Source organism: Lissotriton helveticus, chromosome 10 (assembly GCF_964261635.1).
Source record: "Lissotriton helveticus chromosome 10, aLisHel1.1, whole genome shotgun sequence".
Taxonomy (NCBI): domain Eukaryota; kingdom Metazoa; phylum Chordata; class Amphibia; order Caudata; family Salamandridae; genus Lissotriton; species Lissotriton helveticus.
This window is the reverse complement of record NC_136071.1, coordinates 136,206,019-136,231,693: the sequence shown is the minus strand read 5'-3', so window position 1 is coordinate 136,231,693 and position 25,675 is coordinate 136,206,019. Positions and strand designations below refer to the sequence as shown.

Below are 25,675 nucleotides of genomic sequence, written 5' to 3'. Positions count from 1 at the left end.
AATGAGACTTCTCTTAATGATGTAAATGAGATTAGTACTAGTAAAATGTAGAAAAGCAATGACATTGTTCAAGAGACCACCCATCTAAGAGATTGGATCGGAGATTTTGCAACTTCCAATGATCAAGCCAAGCATTTGCCTTGCTACAACCACTAACCTCCAGATCCAGAGATATTTGTGGACCACTTGGGTCCTACCTGGCTGACAATCCACAAGAAGGCACATCTCGTGGGACACCTGAAGAGACAGATCATACATAAGAGGTAAGATGATACAAGAAGTCATGGAAGGGGGGGTTGTTGCACAAACTAAGGAACCGATTTAGAGTTTGGCAGACAGGGTACACCGGCACAAATGGAGAGCCTTGTCCATCAAAACCTCGGTCTGTCGGCTCTATTATGAGTCAGGAAGACCATTCATTTTTCTTTTGACAGTGGCCCTGCACAGATGACTAGAGGCCATTGGATTAGAGAAATCAGGCCACCCACCCTATTTGAGCAGACGGCCCGGAAAAGCCTGCTGGTAACGGACAGAAACAAACAAGAAGCATTGGCACAGCCAATAGATTATGCTTATAGGGATTTTTTTTTGTACATTCAGTCATGCTGCACATCAGCCACACAGCTGCACAACATGGCAAAGAAAACACTGACAAAGCCAAATAGCTCTGCTACTTGGCTTTTCATTGTTTTTGTTATACAGCTACGTGGCCGCTCTGCTGTGCAGCATGGTTGAAAGTAAAAATGTTTTAAACTATCACATTGCTAGCATTCACTGCATCAGAGCACTTTTTCTTACACTTTCAGCCATGCTCCACAGCTGGTGGGATGATGAACAACATGGCTAAAAAACATTGACAAAACCAATAGCTCTTGCATAGGCCAGACCTATTGGCTTTGCAAATGCTTGTTTCCTAACCTGATGCAAGCAGTCCTAAGAAGGAAAATAGAGAAAGAGTGGGTGGGAGGGGAAAAGAAGGATGTGGTGCTTCAATCAGAGCTACCGACTTCAGATGTGGAGAACCAGGTTTGAGTCTCTGCGTCAGCTCAACATTCTATGTTTCTGGGTAAATCACTTAATCTCCCTGTGCCTAAAAAATAAAAAACAAGAGTTGTGTAGAATGTAAATTTCATAGATCAAACCAAAACTAACATGTCCATATAGATGGTATATAAAATGTATCTTTAATGATGGGAGTAGGCACACCTTTTTTGTTCTAATACTCCAACAGTCAAATTTATAATCTAATACTAGACTACAGTGAGCCTTATTATTAGGCACATAATGAGAGGGTCAGTGAACTGACTCTCTATAATCTTATGAGTAGTCCTAAAAGAACTGATATCTGCAGTAACCAAGAAAGAGGGAAGATACCAGGAAAAGATAACTGGTACTCATCTACAGTGATCCAATACCTTTGGGTCGTGGGAGTTCGTGCTATATATAGAAATGCCCCCAAAAAAAGAAATAGTACCTCAATCACAGTGCGAGCAGTGAATGGACACTAATTAGGATAAATCAATCTGTACTTGGTCCATGCTCCACACAAAGAAAAGGAAGTGACGCAGGTAGTGATGCCTCGCACACGCTCCGGAAATAGAATGCAGAAAAGAAGACTGCTAATGATGCCAAAACATTACTGTTTGCTAGAAAACATACTTAGTGGATATATATTGACTCTTAAGAATTCGCTAAACAATTGTACGTAATGGGCAGCCTATAAGCCACTTTTTAAAGTTTTCTTTTTTTTTTTTTACAGAGCAGATCGTCACCAAGCTGCCTACAGGCAAGACCTAAAAATGACCCCCACACTCAAGGAGAAACTCCCTAGGTATTGGTGTCATAAGTTTTTTTTGTTTTTCAGTAACAAACTTCTGCTTTGGGAGTTTATTTGTGAAAAACAAAACAGTTTGGAGCATTGCCACCTGAAATATGGCAGCTGTGCACCAAGCTTGCTGTGCCTACAGGGCAGTAGCGGCTCATGGAGGGAGGTGTGCGGGGCGGTGGGGTGGGGGAGGGTCAGGGAGGGGGTAGTAAACTACGGCATATGGCCGAACAGAGTTAAGTAACTAAATAAAGAAATAAACCGAATTACATTGCACGTGCTGCATGGCAAATGGTGGTAGTTTACTAACTCCCCCCATCCTGTCTCTCCCCTGCCCAGCCGCACTTCACCACCCCACCGCCCTGCAGCACTCCCTCCACGAGCCGCTACTGCTACAGAGGAACCTCTGTGACTAGGCTCCTCTGAAGACACAAAGATCACCACTGGGCCAAGAGTGATCTCAAAGTATGGGAGTGGTCATCAGCCAGGGTGGTGGAGATAATGACCTCCACAGCCCTGCCATATGGGAGTGCTGCCCACCAAGCTCTAAATCAGCCCTATTGAATTATAAGGAAGATGTATGTACCTGTGAAAGAATCAAGGATGCAAGACTCAAAAAGAGAGCAACATGTGTTGAAGTTAACGGGGACTTGTTCCGTGAGTTGTTATGTATGATTATTTGAAGCAACATATATGGTGAGTTGCAAAATTCATCCCACGATTTAACTACTAATACAAAGAAATCATATAAATGAGTTTTTGGGAATATGAGTTGACTTGTCTGATCGACCTGAGAAGAGGGATGTAGTAGAAATAATGGGGTTCTGTACTCCTGAAACGTTATAGCTCAAATAGGAAAATATTTTCACTCCCCAGTCACAGGGATAAACTTGAAAGCTAATATGGTACTGAGAAGACATCATTAGACGCAGAAGTGTGCTCGGACACCATCTATTAGAACAATATGTAAGATGGAGATAGTGTCGCAATCATAGAAGGGATTCTTACTAACGGCATTCTTTCAGCACCCAAGAAATTTCAACTACAGAAGAGGTTGTACCTACTCAAATCATTTTGGAAACGAAATACATTTTGAAAAAAAAAATTCAACATTTACTTAAGGATAAAGTATTACCCAATAACTTCAGTATCGCGTGGTGTTTCCAGAAGAAATAGCTATTTTTTATTCGAGAAAATTATAAGATTAAAAGAAAAAAACAGGGAAAATTTTCATTAGAGCACCATAAAAATATATATATATAGCTGCTTGAATTATGGAAGATAACTTAGGGGTCCATTCACAGAACTAATCTGAAACAAAATCCTAAACGTACTACTTTTGGTATTCACAGAATGCATTTAGTAGTAGTAAAGTTAGGATTCCTAACTTTACTACTACTAAATCCCTTTTGTGTATTCCGAAAGTCGTAAAGTTAGGATTTTGTCTCAGTTTAGTAGTAGTAAAGTTAGGGATCCTAACTTTCCTACTGCTAAGTGCCTTTTGTGAATACCGAAAGTCATAACGTTAGGATTTTGTCTCAGTTTAGTAGTAGTAAAGTTAAGAATCCTAACTTTACTACTACTAAATGCATTCTGTGAATACCAAAAGTAGTAAGTTTAGGATTTTGTCTCAGATCAGTTCTGTGAATCTGCCCTAGTGTCCCTATCTGTAAAAGTCCTTTTCGCGTTTTTTACAGAGAAAATATATATCCAGTAAGCATGTTTTCTAGCAAACAATGATGTTTTGGTTGGGGCCCTGTACTTTAGAGGGAGCACTGTGCTTGAGAGTGACCATTTGAATACATTCTCCTGTGGTGAAACTACCCGAACAATTATAAAACTGCTATAACAAATCAACATTACAAATTCACCTTTCTTGCATAACTGGAGGCAGGCAGGAATCAACTTCTTTCAAAACAACAATAACAATGGTATGGGAATAGAAAGTTTTAAGAGCATGTAGGAAATCATAGTTTATGGATGCACTTGACCTGACCAATGGGCTCCTTGGGAAATGGCTGTTCTGTTTATGTCCATGTTTTTGAAGGCTTCCCTCTTCTTACAGTGGGTAAACTCGCACGTAGTCACTGAGTGCTGCACTCACAAAAGCCTTGGCTAGAGAGTGGGAAATGTGCACTCATGGCTTTACAACTGTCATTCAGGGGCATAGCTTCGGTCGGGGTGTTTGGGGTGTTACAACCCCCTAAGAAAAGTATTTTCTGATGAATAGTTGGGTACAGGTGCTTTCAGTCGGGTATGGTGAGGTGTCTGTCGGATTTCACCTGGGATTTTTGCATGCACACAATAACAAAAACACATACACTCTATCTCATCTCTATTCTAAAAGTCCTAAAAAATGTTGATTATTTTACAAAATGTTTATCTCAGTTAGTACTCATACCAATCCGCATTCCTCTCGCTTTCCGCTGCCACTTACGCCCCTCTCATTCACCCTCCTTGACATATGATTGTCGAGAAATCTGAAACTCAACCACCCCCCATCCATCGTACTGACCAAGCTACACCTGTGTTATCATTACAGGCGTAACACAGACCCCTGCAGACCCTGCGGTGCCCACTAAGCACTCTACACATCTGATCCGTCTCGGATGCTGGGAGTCACGTAACTTACGTTACGATCGGCGTAGTTGTACGTGCGGTCGCCTCATCACAAATTAAATGGTGCGCGACCGAGTCTGCGCGGTCTTCACCCTTAGGGTGGGGCTGGTCATTCTCATGCGCATGCCACTTTGCGCAATTGAAAATGCGTGTGAGGTGAGGCGGCTGAGAGGGACCGTGCGCCGCGCCCAGGACGGACTGGTGCGGCCTTGATTTAATTATTGGCAATACGAACCTTGCCGCCGGTCATGGGTAATTGCTCAACCCATAATTTCATTGGTTTAAAAGATTTTCCCTTTTGTCTATAATGCAATGTTATCTTGTTTTTATTGTTTGTGTTCGGGCATGATCATAACCTGCTGGCTGCCACTAGTGCGCCTTTAGATTGTCTTCTGTTCTCAGATTAAAACCAATGGAAGCTCCGCCACAGCATAGAAAGTTATGGCTGCGCTCGTAGTTTGGTGAAGGAATAATCTTCACCAGGTTTTAAATGTTTTTCATTGCGAGGGAGGGTTTTGGTAGGGAAATAAGGAAGTTAAAAGGAAACACATGGCGAGGTTTTTTCCGTGGGTCATAGCATACTGGAGGGAGCCCATTAGACTACACCCCGACAAAGAGTTAAATGCTTAAAGAAATAAAACCGCATTATCGGCACATACTTCAAACAGCAAATACAAAAGAAAAGCATTTTTACAGGGCTTCTACATCTGCGTCAATTATCCCTGATTAGTCATAAGAGAACACAAAGAGCAGGAAGTAATTCTACGAATAAAGCAATACGAACTTGTTTACAGGTACTATTTAGTATCATGAAGAAGTTTTAATGTGCAAGGTGGCCTTTTTTCCTAAAATGTGGGTACAGCACATTGTGTGTTTTCAGACATATGCCTTCCTGTACTGCTTGGTCTCATCTGGCCCCCGTTTAGTTAAGGTTCACATGCAGTGCTTAATTTGTAAACAATTAGGTGCCTGGGCCCTTGCCAGAAGGCTACCTCAACTTAAAGTATCCATTGTTGCTGCTAATGACAGTACCAAGACAACTACTAACCCTCACACTTTTGCAGGTATTACAATTCATACTAGTCCCGGCCCCCAAAGCTCTAAGAATGGCTTGTGTGGCAGTTATTAATCATTGTTAACGTATATTGAATTAATGGCCGGCTGCTGTTGTGGTCATCCCTATTTCAGCCACCTGCTCTGCCATGGGGTAGGCGGACATACATGCAGATGCTGACAATTTAGTTCTGGTGCTGAGCACCGGAAACCACAGGCTCAAATTAAGCATTGGATTCGATATCTCATTTTTCACAGGAGAATGGACATTTAAGGGCTCATTATCAGATGGTTATATTTATTCAGTAGGGATAATTTAGAAGCACATAGCATACCCTTTGAGTACACCAATGGCAATGGGGTGACAGCTCTGGCTGATGAGAAATCACTAAGCCAGTGATTCGATTAATTAGATTATCTGGGTAGGATTAATGTTCACATTTGACCCTTCCCCATTAGCTACACAGCACGGGAGGGGCATTCAGACAGACAAGGCGCAAGTTGCTTTTCTGCTGACCACTAAACCCAATGTTAACTAGGAAAATGGCGGATGTATTTCACCAAACCTTGGGACTGAACTTAATTAGAATTTATGTGGCCTTCACATATTCAAATCAGAGTTGCTTTCCATGGGTATAGGCCATTGCCTTAGAACAAACCACTGTGCCACTGCCCACTGAACAAAAATGCTCTCTCACAAACATGGCAGAGGTGTTTTTTGCCAGATCTTGGGACTGACTGAATTAGCAATTAACGAGGCCTGGACATTTTCATGCCAGAGTTCTTTCTCCATAAGTATGGTCCATTGCCTTCAACAAATGACTAACACAGACAGATCAGGTGGCTTAATGAGCTAAAGCATTCACTATGGAGCCATGTGTTTGATCTCATGGCCTCAGGTTCAGTTCCTGACTGGTTTCATTCGGCCTTTTCATACTTCCAGGGGCGATAAAATGAGGACCATTGAATTGGGTAACAATGAATATCTGTTACTTAGCACCAAGATACCCCTTATGGTGAATATGCAATTTTACAGATACGCTTGTTATGCTAGTTGTGGATCACTTACATTGACAGCTAGGGCCCTAGTATCAAGGTGTGTTGGTAATGAGCACCTTATTATGGAGTGATAAGTCTCTTACCCACATCTTTGGAGTTGCAACTCAAACTCCTGGGGTAAGGTTCTCACTGACTATTGCCAAGATAATGTACCTGTCATTGCTTGAGCCATTAAAAAGGCTAAATATAGTATGGCAATGCCTTTCCATTAGGGACCTCAAAGTGGACCCTGAGCAGGTTTTCAAAGACTGGAGGATTCTGTGGCAGTAATATACTTGCCTAAAACATTGTTTAATTTTCCACAGCACTAGGAAGCGGACAGCGTCCCCAGGTAACAACCGAAAACAAGGTTCCCACACAAATATGTGAAGTGCTTTTTCGTCATTGCTGCACACTACCCGAACCACAGCATTATATTAAAGCCCCAAAAGAAGGCCGAGATCGCCAGGTAAATATTCTGTGAGTCTTCCAAAGTAGGTTGGCGAAGGGAAAGCGGTCAGACCTGTTTTTCTTTGGGTTGCACCAGCTTATTATGAAACCCCTTAACGGAGGCATTCAACACTTAAAGTCTTTTAAAGGATTTCAAGGATAAATCTATTTGGATACCGCCCCCCTTTGCTCAGGTGACCAAGCGCAGAGGTTGGAAGGGTACACCTCAGACAAAAGGTGCCCGATAGATGTCGGTAAGCTGAATAGGATCTTGCGGGTCATAGGTGAGGCTGGGTATGCAGTAACTTTATTATCAATGCCCCCCCCTTATTCTGTAATTGGGTTGGCATCCAACCAGGACATCCTCGGTGGTACTTAGTACTCAGTAATATTTCTTGCTTAAGAGACACTCGAGAAGTCACCATTTCACGCTCAATAACAGACCAATGTGAAAAAAAGGGGATCAAGTGATTCTGGGGTGAGCAGGAGGTTTTTTGGGATGTCCAGTTAAGGCGACTTATGCATACTTGCAGAGGCATCCGAGGGTGGCATCAGCTTCACTATTAGTCCCAGGTGTTCCCTTGAAATAAATACCAGTTTGCCCATGTTATCCGTGAAGCCCTCTTGGCAGTGGACATCCAGGGCACCTTCAGCACATATTCCTGGTGCAGCAACATCTGCAGGGGGAGCAGGCCTTAACACAGAAGCAGTTAAGAAGATTGGCAGGGGGAAGTCCGAATGCTGCAAACTCTATGTGAGGCTCAATATGTTATAAAACAAGATGCCAGTACTGCGATCTGATTCCACAACTTTCAATGCACAATGATTTAAACACTTGTAGCATTACCACAAAATCAATTGTGACTGTATAAATCTTTTTATTTTTTAGAATATTCGAAAATGAAGAGAACCCCCATAAAATTAAAACAGTACCCCACCGCATTGACTAATAAGCAGTTCGTTGGAACCCTGGTGAGGTGTTTTCACGTCTTTTTTTCTTTGTTCTTTTCTACTTTCTAAAGCACATTTTCCTTGAACGTAAGATGAATGCACAGGACAGTTGTATGGACATAATGACAGATGATGAATGTGAGGTGTGATTGCAGCCCCAACTTTCCTAAAGTTAATCTTGTTCTTTTCTGTTTGGGTCTAAATATATTCACTTTTTCACGTCCAAATGGACTACAGATTTTAAATATTTCCTCTCCTTTAATGAAATCTCTCTAAAAAATTGTTGAGATAATGTTGTGGTGAAAAATTCCGAATATTCTAAAAAAATCTAAAGATTTATATAGTCACAATTGATTTTGTGGTAATGCTACAAGTGTTTAAATCATTGTGCATTGAAAGTTGTGGAATCAGATCGCAGTACTGGCATCTTGTTTTGTTGAGAATTATATACGGCGCGGCCTTACTGCGCTTTAGCCAAACCCTTTGTTGTTGCATGCTCAATATGTTATAGACACTGGAGATTCTCTCTGGCCCACTGAAATAACGATAATTTTCCCTTTCTGTTTATTTACATTAAGGCACATGGGTACCACCAGGGGCGTAACACAGGCCACCACAAAACCCGCGGTGCGGGGGCCCCCACGCTCCAGGAGCCCCCTTTGCAGCCACACAGCCAGCAACCACTTAGCACTCCACACATATGATCCGTCTCGGATGCTGGGAGTAACGTAACTTACGTTACGATCGCTCTAGTCGCAAGCGCGGCCGCCTCATCACAAATTAAATGGTGCACGGCCGCGTCTGTGCTGTCTTCACCATTAGGGTGGAGCATACTATGGTGGGGCTGGTCATTCTCATGGGCATGCTACTTTGTGCAATGTAAAATGCACGCGAGGTGAGGCGGCTGAAAGGGACCGTGCGACCCAGGATGGATTGGTGTGGCCTTCATTTAATTATTGCCAATGCTAACCTTGCCCGGTATTCTGCTGCAGGCTCGCGCCGGCCACCGAAGCCGCAGGCAAGGCCTCAGGTGAGTCAGTTTGTCGCCTACAAATTCTCAAGTTTGAAAAGTTGATTGTCTCACAAGGCATAATTTTCAACCTCTATGTCTTCAATGGAACCCATTTCCACCACCGCCATCAGCATGGGCTGGGACACTTGACTGCCATAGCCCGCCGATGCAGTGTTTAACATATTAATCTTTTCTCAATTAAATTATTACTGGCAGTTTCAAAAGTCAACCCTGGAGATTAACATTTTTATTTACAACAACCGACTTCATAACAAAGAAACATTATGAAGTTCATACAGAAGCTAATGCTCCACCAATCGCTACACAGTCTTGAGAGGTCCCGTCCACCTCCCCTCCACTCATTCCTGGATCCACCTCTAGGCATGGCACATACAGCACACGTGCCTGTGATAACACCTTGCCAGTAGTTTATTGGAACAGTTTCAAAGTTAGCCTCTCAGCCTATTTACAGCCTCTTACATAACACAACGGCAGCTAGCATTTTAATATTTAATGATTAATTAGTCAATTTGATCAAAAGTTATGTATTTTTGCATTCATTTAAAATCGTTAGACATTTTGTATTAAAATCTTACAAGTTTAATTGAATTACTTTTTTTAATTGGGTAATTATTCATTTAAAAATGTTTACAATATTTTATGTTGAATTTAATATAAGTTCTACAACAAAGCACGTTTATATATATTTAATTTAAAAGTCAAAATGATTTAATTTATTTAATATGATTTCCTATGAGGTGTTAAGTCCCTCATCCATTATTTTCCTTGGGAGTGGATGTCTGTACCAGTGAATGGCCATGTGTGGTGCTATACTCACTCCAAGACAGGGCTGGAGTGCATTTACTAGTGATTTGTGACCTTTTGAGTTATAGTAACTTTAGAAGTGTAGTTCGTGAATAGCAATGGGTTTGTTTGTGTTTGCAAACCCCACCCTTAGCCCATCTTTACACCCATAAACTTCTCTTTACTGCTCCTTGAACCCCTCCCATTTAGTAGTAACTATGTCTCATTTCCCAGCAGCTTTCCAATGTCCCTCCGACATTTACAGCTAAATCGTAGGTTTGTGTGTGTAGAGACCTCTGACACTTTTACAGAAATCTCAACATAGAAAAGATAGGAGATATGGAGGGCTCTGCTTGTAGGTTTGTGTATAGCATTTTATAGTACAAGTGAAGTACTACTCAGTACTACTTTATGTACAACAAAATGCAGTTTGTGAATAGACCCCTTTTTGATCTGTTTCAAAATCTTAACCACACCCCATGCTAAATACCTATAACAGACAATGTGTTGTTTTATGGTCACTTATACAGGTGCCAAAAGTGTGCCTCCTCTGTAGCCTGTAAAGAGGTCCAACCAGTTGTGCTCAGCCTCCACTGAGGCATGGACATGGATTCTGCCAGCTCTGCCCACAGCCTCCTCTGAGGGCTGTAGTGATCCCTGTTAGATGTGTTCACAGCCTCCTCTAAGGTCTTAACGGCCCTTGCCAGCTGTACATAGTGTCCTCTGAAGGCTGCAAATGGATCCTACCAGCTGTGTACACCGGCTGTTCAGAGGTCATAGTGGGTCCTGCCAGCTAGCTGTGCACAGTCTCTTCTGAAGCATGTAAATGGATCCTGCTAGCTGTAGTTAGCCTCTTCTGAGACCAGTAAATGGATGCTGATGGCTGTGTGCACAGCCTCCTCTGAGGTTCTAATGGACCCTACCAGCTGCGTACACAGCTTCCTTTCATGAATGCTGCCAGATGTGTGCACTAAGGGAGTAAATGGATCCTGCCAGCTGCTTATGCAGCTTGCTTTGAGGCTTGAAAATTGATGCAATTGGATGTGTGCACAGCCTCGCCTTAGACTGTAAATGGAGACTGCCAGTTGTTTGCTCAGCCTGCTTCGAGGCTTGTAAATGGATGCAGTCAGATGGGTGCACAGCCTCCTCTGAGGCTGTAAATGGAGCCTGCCAGTTGTGTACTCAGTGTGCTTTGAGGGCTGTAAATGGATGCTGTGACATATGTGCACTGCCTCCGACTGAGCAGAAAGACTTGCACGGACGTTTTTGTTAGTTTGGGCTTATTTCCAGCAATCGCTTGGGCCTTGTGTTGTGGAGGAGCCCCAGTGTGCCTGACCCCTGACTTAAGCACTGGGCCAGCAGAGGACAAGCACCCTGGGCATGGTGGGGGAGTCTCAGCTTTGCAGAGCACTCAGGGATATGTTTAGAATGGGCCATGGACACTTGCACACTGGGGATGACCCCTGCGCTCAGCTTCTAGTTGGCCACTCCCAGCATGTGTCTGGCCAGTAGGACAGCCCCCTTCTGCAATTCTAGTACAGAGATCCACTCAGAGTTATAAATGTGCACAATCATTTTTGATCTGCAGCTGGCACTTCTAGCCCAGTACTGGGGCACCTCACTCACTGGTGCACCTCTACCCAAAAAGCTGAAGCATCCCGTCGGGTTGGTTCAGTGCAGTGCCCATCTTAAATATCTGCCAATGTACCAAAATCCTGACATGACATTCGCCTCTGTTACAGTGCGACACCCTGCTCTTCCAATGTGCCTCAATCGCGACCTGTACCATTATCAATTCCAATAATGTCTTCAAACGCAAGGTTTGGACAGCGAAAGCAAGTATTTTTGGAAAAGTAAAGAACAAATGATCATATACACAAAATTTGTTTGGAGGTTGCAAACGGCCGAATTCACAGAATAAGGCCATCTGTGACTGTAACAAAGCATTTTCATATGTACAAAAATCAAATTGCTAATTATTAACTTGTGACAGAATCGCAGTGGCATGTATTAATGTTTTGCGACTGAATTACAGTTACAAAACTTTAATTTTTTACTTACACTTTGAAGGAGGTGGTAACAATTCACAAATAGGAAGGGGGCCGCGAGGGACCCCTTGGACTCCTTCCTATTTGAAAATATTTTTTAAATTTGAGAACAGGCAGTGGTACCACGTACCACTGCTCACTCTTAAAGAAGCATTGGCAAAGCCAATAGGTCTCTTCAATGCAAGAGCTATTGGTTTTGCCAATATGTTTTAGCCCTGTTGTACACTAGCTTGGCAGCTGTTCAGCGTGGCTAAAAGATAGTTAGTGGCGTAAAGGAGACTGGCGTGACAGGAGTGTCGAAAAGCACAGTGTTGTAGAGTGGGCTGTTTTGGAGTGGTGTAGAGTCATGGGGTGGTGTAGAATAGAGTTGAGTAGAGTGTCATAGAGTTGCATAGGGTGGACTGGCATAGTGTTGTGGAGTGTCATGGAGGTAGTAGAGTGTCGTACATTGGAAGGGTGTAGAGTGTATTAGAGTATCATATAGTTGAGTATTGTAGAGTGAAGCAGAGTGAAGTGGCATTGAGTGTTGTGGAGTGGTGTAGAGAAGAGTGGAATGGCATAGAGTGTGTTGCGTAGAGTGAGTACCGTGTTACAGAGTGGTGTAGAGCAGAGTAGATTGTTGTAGAGTAGAGTGGCATAGAGAGGAGTAGTGTAGTAGAATGAACTGGCATAGAGTGGAGTAGTGTCGTAGAGTAGAGTGGCATAGAGTGTCAGAGTAGAGTGGCATGGAGTGTAGTGGCGTAGAGTAGAGTAGTGGAGTAGGCTGGAGTGTAGTGTAGAATTTAGTAGAGTAAATTGGCATGAAGTGGCATAGAGGGAGTAGCATAGAGGGTCGTAGAGTGGTGTAGAGTCGCAGAGTGGCATAGAGTGGATTAGAGCATCATAGAGTGGAGTGTTGTAGAGTGTATTAGAGTGGCCTTGAATGAAGTGGCATAAAGTACAGTGGTGAAGAGTAGACTGGCATAGAGTGCAGTGCCTTAGAGTGCATTGGTTTTGAGTAATTGTCATGCAGTGCAGTGACATAGAGTAGAGTGGTGGAGTGTAGAGTGGTGCAGAACAGAGTAGAGTGGAGTGGTGCAGAGTAGACTGCAGTGCGTAGAGTGCAATGGCGTAGAGTGGAATGTCGCAGGTAGTGTCATAGAGTGGAGAAGAGCGCCAAAGAGTGAAGTGTTGCAGAGTGGAGTAAAGTGGCCTAGACTGAAGTTGCATCAAGTATAGTGGTGCAGAGTAGATTCGCATAGAGTGGATTGGTTTTGAGTAATGTGTTATAGACTGCATTGACGCAGAGTGCATTGGTGCAGTGGCATAGAGTAGAGTGACGGAGATTAGAGTGGTACAGAGTGGAGCGGAGTGGTGCAGAGTAGACTGAAGTGGAGTAGAGTGCAGTGGCGTAGAGAGCAGTGGCATAGAGTAGAGTGGCAGAGCGTTCGGGCCATCAGCGCAGTAGTTGTTGCGCGCAGCTGCAGCATGGGTGCCCAAATTGCCTTATAAATTAAATGACGCGCTTCTGAACCTCTCAATAGTGAAGATGGGTTGGCCTTCTCGTCTGTTTACCAAGCCAGCATCATCGTCTTTGTTGTAGCACATTCTGATCACCAAGTTATAGATTGAGCTACACTACTATAGGTGCAGCAATTACATGTTCTGTTATGTTATTTATGTTAATATACTGCATTCTATGGAAAATATGACCCACGGCCCAAATGCAATGTCTGTGCTTAGTTAGATGTAAGCAAAATGTTCTATTTAATGTGTTGTGATGGGCGTTTGTGAGTGTTCCAAGCTATTGAAAAGTGCTCTTCGTGGCCACATTGCAGGCAGCTGTATAGTATATCTGCGCTATGTGGGGTGTATGCAAGATCTATCCAGTGCATTCTGTTTGATGCTTGTGTGTGTTTTAAACTACTTACAATGCTCTTGGGAGCTGCGTGCGATCCAGCTATATGGTATTTCTGAGCTATGTGCTATATAAGCTCTAATGTAAATCAAAAGAGAGTAACCCTTGTATCTCAGGGGAACAGGGTAAATTATGTCAACAAAGGCAAAAAGTTCCCTTGAGTTCCTAACTCTAAGTTTTTATGGAGTTCTAAAGTTAGTTAAAAGATCTCCAAACTTATTCACTAGAAAACTTACTGTGTTTCAACCGTCATAATCTTCCATGCACTCACAACTTCTGTCTCAAGTGGAACCATCAAAAGAGCACTTACATTCTAAAATTATATATACTACGTAGCCAAGGTGTATGTATTATTTCCAAAATATTTTATTTGTATAAAAGAAATTCAGAATTTATATGAAACAATTTTTACATTTAAAAACAAATATATATATATCTGTTTCGTGGATGTTCGTATGTATATTTGCATACAGTTATTCAATGATATACATGCCTATTATCATAACACTCACAAAAATTATAAATTTGCACCATATATTCACAATACACTTAAAAATACAATCAAATCCAAGTCGACGCGTTTCGGTGGATCTTGCAATGCGCACCACCTTCCTCAGTACATTTAAAATCAATTCGGTGGAAATAATTTTAAAAAAAACAATGTCACTACCCTTCCTCGGCATACAATTACAAAACCTTAAAAACATGTTAAAACAATTTAAAACCTCTATATAGGGGGGTTAGTTACCATCTTGAGGGGACTTATACTGCATATTGCTTTGATAGTTCAAACATCATACTCAAAAGTGCGAATATGGATTCTTTATGACGACTTGATGTCTTACATCCTCAGATTATTATTCTAGCATAGGTCTTTGTGGTTATACTAGGCATTTTCCCTGTGCTGGTTTTGTGTTCCAGGTGCGAGACAACCAGTTTATTCCATTTCCAGTGTTGTTCTACAATATTCTTAGGAGTACGTACTGGCACCTTTTTGTAAAAAGACAGTACACAGGATTTTCAGGATATTGCTATTACATTATTTCCACATTTGTTTCTATATATAGCAATCGCTAGAGCTTACCAGTATTAATTCAGAGTATTTTTCAATCTGTCATTCCTCCTGTCGGGGAGTTATTCCATTTCTTTTCACGCTTTCTCTCGGGACTTCTTCAATTATCCCAGAATTAGCGTTCTGATGCTCAAAGGAAATTGGATAAATAAGGCTTTTGTAACTAGTCAGCAAAGATATTATTAGAAAAAATAGTGCCACAACCAAAGGCTATGACACATGTTCTTTATCCAATTTCCTTTGAACATCAGAACGTACTCCTAAGAATAAGAAAAGCGTGCCCATATTGTAGAACAACACTGGAAATGGAATAAAGGTTTTTAATGAAAACACACCATAATCTATCCAGTAAGTATAATGCACAAGAATAGTGAGGTGCATATGAAAGATTAGAACAAGAGTTAAATAAATATGATCTCTATCTTACTTCAACATAGGATAAAGAAAATTCAACTGGTTGGAATCGGCTTCCTATTAATCAACGGGGTCAATAAGTGAATACACTAAAGGTACGCAAACTGAATAGGGTTATACACTGTCTATGGATGAACGTGAATCACAGTATGAATGAGGATACTTTAATATGGATGTCTCGTACCTGGAACACAAAACCAGCACAGGGAAAATGCCTAGTATAACCATAAAGACCTATGCTAGAATAATAATCTGAGGATGTAAGACATCAAGTCGTCATAAAGAATCCATATTCGCACTTTTGAGTATGATGTTTGAACTATCAAAGCAATATGCAGTATAAGTCCCCTCAAGATGGTAACTAACCCCCCTATATAGAGGTTTTAAATTGTTTTACATGTTTTTAAGGTTTTGTAAACGTATGCCGAGGATGGGTAGTGACATTGTTTTTTAAAATTATTTCCACAGAATTGATTTTAATTGTCCTGAGGAAGGTGGTGCGCATTGCAAGATCCACCGAAACGCGTCGACTTGGATTTGATTGTATTTTTAAGTGTATTGTGAATATATGGTGCAAATTTATAATTTTTGTGAGTGTTATGATAATAGGCATGTATATCATTGAATAACTGCATGCAAATATACATACGAACATCCACGAAACAGAGATATATATATTTGTTTTTAAATGAAAAAATTGATTCTTATAAATTCTGAATTTCTTTTATACAAATAAAATATTTTGGAAATAATACATACACCTTGGCTACGTAGTATATATAATTTTAGAATGTAAGTGCTCTTTTGATGGTTCCACTTGAGACAGAAGTTGTGAGTGCATGGAAGATTATGACGGTTGAAACACAGTAAGCTTTCTAGTGAATAAGTTTGGAGATCTTTTAACTAACTTTAGAACTCTATATAAGCTCTACCCAGTGTGCGCTATTACATGTCTGCGTGTGATGTACATTATCGGAAAAGTGTTTGTTGGGTGCCACAGTGCACCACAACTCTCAGCTGTATGCCCTATCTGAGGTGCACAGTCAACATACCTTTGTAAACTGGTTACTGAGGCTTAGTTTTTTTCTGATTCCAGTACCCCCTGGGCCCCCACTCTGCCTTTTACTTGCATTTGAAAGAATGCAATTCATGAAAAGGAAGTAGGTGTTAGAAATGGGGATCTCTGGTTGGCTAAGGCTTGCGCCAAAGCCAGGCAGAGACCACCACTCTAGTCAGGGAAAGGGAGTTACACGCCATAGATAGCCCCTGCGCACCCCCTTGGTAGCTTGGCACGAGCAGCCAGGCTTATCCCGGTGGTGACGTGTAAAGCATTTGTGCAACACACACAGCAAGAACATACGAGGCACACCACAAAAGGAACTCCACACAAGGTTATATAAAAAAATAGCCTTTGTATTATCATAAAACACATTAGATGGTAATCACACAATATACACTGTGCCAACTGGCACTGGTCAATATTTACAGGGGATTATTTACACATGGCAAGGCCATGTGGGCCACTGTCAGAATCATCACTTAGTAAAAATACTAAAAGTAAGAATATATAATAAATGTAGACCACAACCAGTAACTCCTGGCAGACACTATATTCAGCATCAACCTGTAACATAAATCATATGCACAGTATCACATAAGGCGAGAAATATATTCTGCGCCAACCTCATAAGCCTAAACATAGTAGACCATAATCTCCTAAACATAACTTGCATTAGGAAATAAACCTACTAACATAAACCGTAGTAGGGAATAAATCAAACCTAAACCACAGTATAAGATAAAAATAAAACATAACACAGTATGCAAACCCTCCATAATCACTTCTAGAAGCATAAATCACATTGCATAAAACATATCATATCAATTACATTTCCTAGCACCTATAGAAATCACATTAGGGCATGGCACCCTATAAACCTAATAGTCCCCCTGGCCAACTAACCATCTCTAAGGGGCTCAAATGCCCACTGTCCAAAAGTCAGGGCGCTGCCAATGCAGCAGGAGTCAGGGGTGCGCAATTGCGCAAACCTAAACGTTGTAGCTGGCACTAAGTGCTGCGCAGCTGTGAAGGAAAGTACTGGGGCAGAGGAGTGCGTCTCACTCCTAGCGTAGAAGGCAGGTTCCCAAATAAAGAACAACCTAAACGGTGCAGCTGCCTACTACTTGCTGGGCAGCTGGGAAAGTTCAAAATGAGGCATGGGCACTCAGTGGCCCTTTAAACAAATTATGCCCCGCGTGGGAGCCACACGGGCTCTGAAAATAATGGCGTCAAACGTTGGAGCCACACAGCGCTCTGTAGATAAATCATGCCCCCTTATCATTGGAGCGATCTAGACTCTAAGAAAATAATTATGCCAAGCGTTGGAGTGGCCCGCTGCCAGGCGGGGCCGCTCAGGAAAATGACCCAATATTGGGCCTTGAGGTGTGGGTGAGGGGCACGGGCCCCTCTCGAGCCCTTCAACAATCAGGTGCCCCCAAGCCACACACGGGGACTTTAAAACAAATGGTGGGCACGTTGGAGCGGCCCACAACAGCGAGTCCACTCAGGGAATTGACCTTGATACAGGGAGAACCATGGACCTCTGGTCTCCCATGGGAGCCCTTTAAACAAATCTTGCCACGTTGGAGCGTCCCGCTGCCAGACGGGGCCTCTCTGACCGGGTGCCTCTGCCAGGCACAATTTAACACGAGCCCCACTCACCTGGGCTCTTCTCTGTTCTTCACCCGGTCCCTCTCCTGGGACTGGGACTTTGACATGAGGCTGCGAGGCTCTCGGCGGTCCAGGCTGCATGCATGCAGCACCGCCACGGCCCCCTCGATGTAGAGGGCCGACACCTCTGCACTTTTCTTGTGGCACCGGGGCTCCCTCTTCACCACGGGAGCCCCGGAGGAGACAAGGGACATGCGGTGCCTGCACCGGCAGCCTCTCTTCACTCGCGGGGCTTCCTTTCCGTCCAGGAAGCCCGCCCACCTGAACACCATCTCACCTGCCGTCCGGGTCGCGCTGGCAGCGGCCCGGAAGAGGATTCTTTAGCGGCTCGGGCCGCGGCGGAGAGAGGAGGGGTAGGCTCCCTCCCAAGTTAGAATCGACAGCGGGTGGGCACCCGCCTTAAAAATAGCAGCATAAGACATGTATGAGGTCATGATAACCAAAAGGGCAGTGTTTAGTAATAGAGGATGCCCCAAAAAATTGATTAAAATCTGGGGGACTAGGAACGACTACAGGGGGTATTTGTGATCAATTGTCCGATAGAGGGGACGATGACTCAGATTCGGAGGGAGGGTGAGATGCTGTGGGTGGCGGGTCAGGGCTTGATTTTAACTGCTGACAATTGGCAAAATAGTATGGTTATGCTGTTTGTTGGTCTATGTAATGATGTACTGTGGAGCTATGATGTTGGACTATGTAAACGACTGACTTAAAACACTGAAAATAAATAAAAAGTATATTAAAAAAAATAGCAACATAAGCGGGGTGGGCACCCGTAATTAAAGAGACACGCAGGGTGGGCACCCGCTAGATAACGATCCATGTGGGGTGGGCACCCGCAGTAAAAGCACAACGGGGGAATCCCTGGGCTGTGGATTCCCCTCTCCTTCAGGGAAAGTCCAGGACAAAGCGCTCACAGGGCGCTAGGAGCAAAGCACAAAGTCCTTGTAAGATCAAGGAAAAAGCAGAAAGGTCCCAAGGCATAGCTGGGCAAAAGGAGGCAGCCCTCCTGGCAAGTCCTCCTGGGCCCCAGCAGCAGCACGCCCCGCCGTAATCAGGGTCCAAGAGTGAACATTTACATGGGGTCACAGCCCCTTCTTTTATACACCATTTTCCTTTGTGTAAAAGTGTAGGCAATGGTAGAACCTGATACAACTGGTTCAGGGGAGCTTTTGAGCACTTTGTTTTGCTCAGCTCCTCTCTCCCTTTCGCAGGGAGCCAGCATTGTGCCTTCCCTATTCAGGTCCCAGGTGCAACTCCTCCCTCCCATCTACATGCAGATCTCCCTATTCACCACTGGGCAGACTCATCCTGGCTCCTGGAGCCAACCACACCATCCAGCCCCTGTCAATCACAAGCCAGACATGCAATTCACATCACATAGCACACAGAAATGCCAACTTCTTGATTGCTTTTGTTATTAACTTCTAAAAGTGGCATTTCTAAAATAACCACAATAAATCTGTGCACACTATTGCGCAGCATTTATTCACACGAGTTTGCACATCCTAAACTTGCTCCTGCACTCCTCTCATATCAGGAATTACCATGGGCACACATATCCCCATGCATTCTTATAGAGAGGGCAGGCCGATCTCACCACACGCACTCAGAGTGCGCATGCACTTTACACTGGGACACAGTGTCAAAGTGCGCAGAGGCCTAAAATCACTACCACTATGTCAGAGGCTTAAGGCAAAAAGTTCAGGGGTGAACCTGCCAAAAAGGGCCAAGTCCAACAGTAGGGTTGCCAAAAGAAAAATGCCAGCCATGTGTTTAAAGAGCCTGGAAAGACCTCGTCTTGGCACCAAATAGGGTTATAAATAAAAAAGTATGTATTCATTTGTAATGTGACTTTTCTGTCTTTGTTCCCTTTAATTATCAGTCATGGATCTCATCATTCAGGTAGCCCTAGAACACAATTGAAGTGCATTCTATTTCTATTTGCTGTTCGAAGTATGCACAGATAAGTGCTGAAAATACAGCTTTAGGTTACTGCTTATTTTTGTCGTGGGGCACAGTGGTAGGTGGTGGTCCGGGCCGCTGGGTGGGGGGTCCTTCATGTGCTTTGCAGGGGGGCCTCCTCAAGTTTCGCTACGCCACTGGCTATCATCTGCATAAGTTTCATATTTTCCTTGAATTCAGAATGAACAAAACTCTCAACCAACCTGCCTTTGGCGCCTTAGGCACGCCCTTTGCTGACCTCAAACCCACCCACCATAGCCCTCCTTCACCCAACTAGGCCTTCTGACTGCTGCCTGCTCAATAAGAAGTCATAGGGCTGATTTGAACTAGATGTGATGGTATCTGTGGGCTCTTTTATTAGCACATCATGGTTACCTGCCTATGGATGTTGTATCATTTTTAGGTCTTGCGACTGCGTTGCAGTGCTCAGCACCGCTCGCGCAGCGCGAGTCCTCTTGTACGGGCTTTAGAAAGCTCCCCACACGCCCATTCATGTGGGTTTGCTTTCCCCGTCTTCCATTGGCTTTCGTGTGCTTTTTTAATTTAAAAACTGCACGCGATTGGGCAAAGGCGGGTGCATGTCCCGCCTTTGCTCCGCCCATTCCCACCGGTGTCTAGCACGTGCATCAGCGCATACTAGACACCGACAGGCTCCCTCGCCCTCGCTCCTCTATGGTGCACGCGCACCACTAGTTTTCTTTACTTTTGGTATAATCGCGGCACCCGCACTTTACTTTTAATGTTATAAGTAAAGCGCGGATGCCGCAATTGTACCAAATATAGAAAAAAACATCCATTTCTTTACTTTTGCTATAATCGCGGCATCCACGATTTACTTTTAACGTTAAAAGTAAAGCGCTGGTGACGCGATTATCTGCGTGCCAATCCCGTTGTTTGATTTTGTGTAATATCATCATTAGGCAGAAGGTGAAGTTGTGTCATTTCGATGGTCATCATTTTGTTAAAAGTCGGTCCTAAAAAGCTTACTTTTTTGAGTCGCAGAATGAGGGCAAGTATGCCTTCTAGGCGTCTCGAAGGGTGCCCTGTTGACGTTTGTGCTGCATTGTTCTATGTGTATGGGTGAGCAGCTTGATTTACTGTTGCCTTTTGTGGAACTGTTTAAGTATCGCTCAATAATTAAAAAGGTTCACTAAAATAAATACTTTCAATGAAAAAGAACCTGTTGCATGAAGTATATAGAGCTTTTCTTTTCTAGTGCAAGTTCCGCAGATAGTAAGAGTTTCCGGGTGCTCTGTGTGCAATGCTGAGCAGCCATTTATTTGGCTTCATTTCACAACTGCTATGACGTGTACGGTATGACGTCGGAAGTCGAAGGTGGTCACCGTGATCAAAGAGGTTTACTTTTTCTCTGTTTCAAATTTGATCTCTCCTCCCTTCCTCATATATTCCTCTGCCTCCAAAAAGGATTACAAAAGAAACTACGAATGCAGGGACACAAGGAGACTGCTACATCAATGTTTTCCCTGATCATGGCCTCCTCCTCCTCCTCTTCGTACTAGGGGCAATATTTCATCACTCCCATGTTCGTTCGAAATATGTGACCTAGGCTTCCTTAAAACTCCTTTGCTGGGGTTTTCTTTGCCACGTTTTGTAGTTAGAAGGGTTCCTTCTTTTGCGCCGCTTCACCCAAGTATGTTCGCTCCTTCCATCTATAGCGAGTAATCTTTTGAAAGGATTGAGTCTTGCATCGTATTTCATATTTGAAATGTAAAATCTTTCGTAGCAATCTTTTCATTTTTTGAGGTGTAGTTAGAGATAACTTTAGCTGTGGTCTAGGCTACTGCTTTATCAAACAAAACAAGCATTTGCAATGCAATAGGTCTCGTTCTTGGAGTACTTGCCCATTATGGTGCAGTTTTTTTGGTGCAGGGCAATATTAGGATCTAATGCACTTTATATATTTCCAGTGCTGATGCCGCCAGTTATGCTGCGCCATGTGCTCCCTTAGGGGAGACGTAAGAGTCTGAGTTGCCACACCCTTTCACTGCTGGAGTAGCAGGGCACTCAACACCTAAGGCAATGAGATTTGTCGCTTCGGTCAGGGGCCAGTACGAAGCACAGAGGGCAAACCCTCCCAACTGTCCAGTTCAGCCAGTGTGTTCAGGGCACAGGTCCACTTGTAGGTTTTTTCTGGTTTTGCTTGGAGACAGGGTGCCCGCATTCTCATCCCCTTTTGCTGTCGTTTGGGCAGGATCTCCGGTCAGGGCGCCGGCTTGTGAGGGCAGCAATTGCAGGTAGTCAGAACTGTGCACCCGTGGTTATTGATGAGTACTCTAGCGCCCAGCAGGCTTCTGCAGTAGTGACCAATCAGTCTTCATGCTTATGGGGTGCTCCGGGCATCCCAGTGCCAGATGGCTGACCTGCCAAGAGGTGGGACACTGCACAGGTGCATGTGGTGGCACCAGTTAATATATAGGAGAGTGTAGGCAGCAGCAACACAACTTATCAGTGGACAGTTTCTGGGCCGGTGTTCTGTCCACATTCGCATCACTCACATGATGTGAGTACAGGGAGGAAGGGAAGGGGGTCAAAAGCGGCCCCCTCTGCCCATCCCAGCCTGTTATACTGGTAGTATTGGCATTGGATCTTCTGATAGTTGAGGCCTCCCTGGGGGATATTTCTCATCTTCCTAATTTAATGATTGCAGACCGCTCCGGGATAGCGCTGGCTCCTACTGCTCCCATCACGTGGTTCATAGTGGATTGGGGGAACATAGGAGAACACAAAGTCTTATGCGTTGCCACAGCACACTCCGTGCCCGCAGCAGTCCTCTTTTTCCTGAAAAGGGTTGCCAACTGGAACATTGCTCGTATGGGGTGGTTGCACCCACATGGCTGCCGGAGTCGCGCTGCCCTGGCTGAGTGCTCAGTGTCTGCTCCGTGTATTTAGGGTTGACCCCTCGGTCTCCACAACTCCATGTCTCTGCCCTCCCAAATCATCCCAGTGGGAGTAATCACTGTGTTCACCCACCGCCCCCTTCCCGGGGCTGCAAAGGCTATTCTGTCTCTCCGGGCTGTGCGGGTTGGACCTGGGGCGCACAAGTCCACCTGCAGACCGCTGTCTGATCACTGCAGTAGCGGTCCACTCATCTGCTGCAATGGTGCCCTTTCTGCTTCTATTACCCAGTTCACACCACCACCTGGTGTTAATGGAAGCACAGTGTCATAGGTGCTGCTCCGGCGTGCTGCGTGCCAGCAGCGATTCTCCGTGGTCTGAAAGGTGTGCCAACTGCAAGGGTATCCATTAAGGGGGCAGCCTCACTTTCTCGGCTTGTGTAGCAGCGACGTTGCAAACATTCTGTGCCAGTGGCGTAACAAAACTTGAGGGGGCCCCCCTGCAAAGTACATGGAGGGGGCCCCCCAATTACCAACGCCAGTCAAGAGCTCTCAGGCTAGCCACCTGCCATACTGCAGGGGCTGCGGGGCTTTTGTTACGCCACTGTCACCAATACAGCCATTATAAGTACCCCTGGATGGTGGGGTTAATAGTTGGGCTTAGTTTGCTGGCAGTCTATTATAGGTGGTGGTCTATCCACTACAGGGTCCCTGCCATCAGTAGGCCGGGAAAGTTTGCCCTATTTTAGGTGGGTTTCCTGATGCAGACAGGAGTCTGCATACATCGGGCCCACTCATCGTTCAGTTTTGCCAAAAGTGCATCCACTCCTCCTTCTCTTATCTCCCTCTTGCTTTCTGTCTCTTCCTTTCCATTATTTCTAAGCATCCTATCTTTTCTTCATTCTCATCCTATCCTTTTTTAGGTCTCGCCTGCCGATGCGCTTGCGCATTCGAGCTGGCGAGAGATATAGGGGCTTATCCAGAGTTTAACCAAACTAGCGATTTGATGCAGTGCACGTGCGCTTTTAGGTCAATGCGCAAGCGCAATGACTTAAAATGCGCGTGCACAGCATCAAATCGCCAGCCATCTGTTCCCCAGCTTGGTGCCGCCAGCAGCTCTCCCCGCTCCGCTCCGCTCCCTGCTGCATCAAAGGCTTTCACGGCCGGCCGGCCGTGCTTTCAGTTTCACGGCCGCCAGGCCGTGTCTCCTTTTATTTTAACATTTTTTTTTTTTTTTTTGCATTTTTTAGTTACCGCTGGTTCTATCCATTCCACCTCTCTCCCTTTCCTTTCTTCGGCGCAACTGGAAGCTTGGCTGATGATATATTAATCAGTACATTTAGGTAATATACCCAATTTTCACTGCCCGTTTCGGTACAATTGTCAATTTTAAGCAATGTACCTCCGCTATCAAACACTAATAGGGGCTGACTTTATTCACACATATTGGCACCTAATCGCCAGTTTTAGTTAATGACCAGTATGAGACAAAGAGTCTTTCACCACTCATATAGTCTTTCCTCACTTTTTGCCGCTCTTTTGATTTAACACAATTGCGGTTGACGTTCCAGCTCTTACGTATGTCCTCAACCAATGAGCTTTCAGAGACTTCCATTTTATTCACTTCCTGGTTCCGGCCCTCACTCGTCCACTACCTGGTACCGAGTGATTTGTCGTGGGGCTGCAACTTTGCTGTATACTTTATGAAGGTAAGATTCACTGTGTCTTGCGCTGTAATTTTGGTTGTTGCGTCACTATTAGTGAAAACCTGAGCCAAACACCATGTATTTGATGTTGTGAACACGCGCTACCCACTCGGGAGTAACATGGTTTTAGCAGTGGTTTGCTCACGATTTTCTGAAGACAAGTTGTCGTTTTTTGGTGTAATGGGGACAACACAACAAAAGGTCTGTTATGCATAAAAAAGAAGGTAGAAGTAAAGCCAAGCAAATGCATTCCTATTTGTGAGAGCAATAGCAAGCTGTGGCGTGGATTTTTTTTTTTTTTTTACCATCTTTTCGTTTGCTTTTCAAAGAACTGAGCTTGAAAGTATCGCATGTTGCTTCTGTTATGTATTATTCAATTACGGCTTTCTTGCATGGTAACTAATTTCTGTATTGTCTTCATAAGTATTTCTTTATCCACTTTCGTAGAAAATATACTTCTGCATATAACTAAAGAGAATCTTATTAATTTCTCTTGCATCAAAAACAATAGTTATGTGTACGTTGCGGCTAGTTTGTTTATTTCCCCTCTTTTCAACTGTGATTTCTTACTGTAACCTCATAGGCCAGTACTTAACCTCATTGGAGGGATACCATGTAGAAAACGAACATTTTGAAACTCAAAGGCATATAGACTGTGCACCTTAAAATCTGATTCCTGTCTTGCAATTAAGAACGTTCAAAGCTATAAATGGACTGCCATGAATTGGTATGCTGCACCCGGTTCTCACTCTCTCCTCCAATATCCCTCTCACTGCTCTCCTCTCTCTTTCTCTCTCACTCCAATCCCTCTCCTCTCCCTCCATCCCTCTCGTCCTCCCTCTCTCTCTCTCCCTTCCCTCACTCTCTCACTCTCCCTCTCTCCGTCTACCTCTCTCCCTTTCCCTCACTTCCCTCTCCCTCTCCCCTCTCTCCTCTCTCCTCTCTAACCCTCTCCCTCTCTCTTTCCCCCTCTCTCTCCTCTCTCCCTCTCTTTACCTTCCCCCTGCCCTCCTTTTTCTCCCTCTCCCCATCTCCCCCTCTGCCTGCTCTCCTCTCTCTCTCCCTCTCTCCCTCCCCTCTCTCTCCCCTCTGTCCTTCGCTCTCGTCCTCCCCCTCTCTTCTTACCCTCCCTCTCTCCCTCTTCCCTCTCTCCCTTTTCCCTCTCTCCCTTTCCCTCACTTCCCTCTCCCTCTCTCCCTTTCCCTCTCTTCCCTCTCCTCTCCCCGTCTATGTCT

The 25,675-nt window shown here is 44.2% G+C and overlaps 1 protein-coding gene across 1 annotated transcript in view; it reads left to right on the top strand.

Moving 5' to 3' along the window:
• The first annotated feature begins 4,593 nt into the window (after positions 1-4,593).
• Positions 4,594-25,675, top strand: part of LOC144786025 (uncharacterized) — a 302,339-nt gene continuing 281,257 nt past the window's right edge. Inside the window, 1 exon segment of the mRNA XM_078664944.1 lies at positions 4,594-4,696. The gene's annotated coding sequence lies outside the window, so the exon portion shown is untranslated.